Source organism: Anticarsia gemmatalis, chromosome 13, assembly GCF_050436995.1.
Source record: "Anticarsia gemmatalis isolate Benzon Research Colony breed Stoneville strain chromosome 13, ilAntGemm2 primary, whole genome shotgun sequence".
In the NCBI taxonomy this organism is placed as follows: domain Eukaryota; kingdom Metazoa; phylum Arthropoda; class Insecta; order Lepidoptera; family Erebidae; genus Anticarsia; species Anticarsia gemmatalis.
This window is the reverse complement of record NC_134757.1, coordinates 4,740,304-4,742,179: the sequence shown is the minus strand read 5'-3', so window position 1 is coordinate 4,742,179 and position 1,876 is coordinate 4,740,304. Positions and strand designations below refer to the sequence as shown.

Genomic DNA, 1,876 nt, shown 5'->3' with positions numbered 1-1,876 from the left:
TGCAATTGAGATTTGTTAGATGAAAACATACGTGAATTAATTATACAAAACATTTTAGTTTTGTATAATTAACTAAAACTCAGTAAAACGTAAATTTAGTACATACTTTTTGCTATTTATAACCCACAAAGTGCACACCCAAGTAAATCTATAAAAAGTCCTGTGGGTTCAACTAAACTCTTTATAAATTTCACACATAGGTTACAAGCCCGGCTAGCTCAGTCGGTAGAGCATGAGACTCTTAATCTCAGGGTCGTGGGTTCGAGCCCCACGTTGGGCGATATCTTTTTCCTCCTTATGCTCAGTAAGGTCAAGTGTGAGACGTCGCAGTCGTCAACTGATAACAAATAAGATGCTAGAAGTCTATTGAATACTGGAATATGGTAACGAATACGTAACTTAATAGAACATCGAAAATTTACGAAATTAGTCGTCGTGAAACGGTCAAATGATTACGTCAGTTGACGAATATTTGCTCTGTTTTTGTATGTAGTAAAGATTTAAATAATGTATTTAATTTTGATTAATTTAACGATAATCGATCGGAAAATCTATGGGAACGTATTTTTACAACAAATTTTATTCCCAGAGCACATTTCTTTATATAATTTGTGTTAAATCACTCAACCGCCTTAAAACACTGAACAATTTCCTCATTAAGTAACTCAGTAGAATAGAATACATTAATAACAAGCTTATATGTTCTATATTCTTAGTTAACTCCATAGGGAAGTCTCGTCTCTAACAGAGTCGGTCTCCAGGGATTCGATCAGCAGTAACTTTGAACACTAGGTTAAACTCGATAGTCTCCACATGTCAATGAACCTAATGCCAATGAGAGGCTGCATAAATTATGGCTTAATAAATAATATTGAACCGGGAATAATCATATGTTATCTTGGTTTACCTAACTTTGTTGCAAGCTCATGCTTCGCAGGACGTTTTCGTTTTGATCAAACAAAATATGTTGGAGACACCTAATTTGACTGTTATTTTTTCATTGTTATAACAAACATACCCGTTAATAAATAAGAATCATTGTTCGTATTTTTTTTAATATCTTTATTTGTTTATGAAACTTCTAACAATATGTTACGTCTATCGTAGACTAATCTAATCACATCAAACTTATCCCAGTATCATGTGTACAATTCGCTATAGTTTACAAACGTCAATGTTCATGAAACTTAACCAATATAAACACAAAACTAAGCTGGCTTTAATTGTTATGCTTTCGTATTTTTTGTATCCAATGTAGGTTTTCATGATTGCCCTTATAAGGGAAGAAAACTATCAATTTGAACTTTCGTAGCAACAGCAATATTTTTATCATTGACACACGGGATGTGTACTGAGTTAATACATTAGAGATCCGTAGTACTGTGACGATAATTATGACTCACACTATTAATATAAAATAAACCTGCGAATACTTTTTACAAGGAATTCAAGTCGAATTGATTTTTTACCAAATTTTGTCATATATTATTTATTACTCAAAGTTGACTTGAACGACTATGGAAAAAATATCTCAATGGATCATCACACTAAGTAATATGTTTAGTTTGTTAAACAGAATTAGATAAAACTATTTTATGGAAATTCATAATATATAATGAATTCAGAAAACTACTATTCCATTTTTATATGTATAGATCATGAATAGCTCCCTTTAAGCTCAATAAAATTAAGCTTATAGAGTGAGTGCCGATTGAGGTTTTCTTCAATTCACTTGGCTATAATATCACTGCGGGGTGGTATGAGGCCACAAAAGTAATAAAAATAAATGAATCCTAATTATTTAAACTGATCAATTGAACACAAATACAAGTATCGGTAGTAAATGTCAATCAGTTGGCAGTAAAAGTATAGATGG

General features: G+C 31.7%; 1 non-coding gene across 1 annotated transcript; it reads left to right on the top strand.

The window, feature by feature from the left end:
* Positions 1-207: 207 nt before the first annotated feature.
* On the top strand, positions 208-280 carry TRNAK-CUU (transfer RNA lysine (anticodon CUU)). Its single transcript has one exon. It is a non-coding gene; the product is annotated as a tRNA-Lys (tRNA).
* Positions 281-1,876: the final 1,596 nt, after the last annotated feature.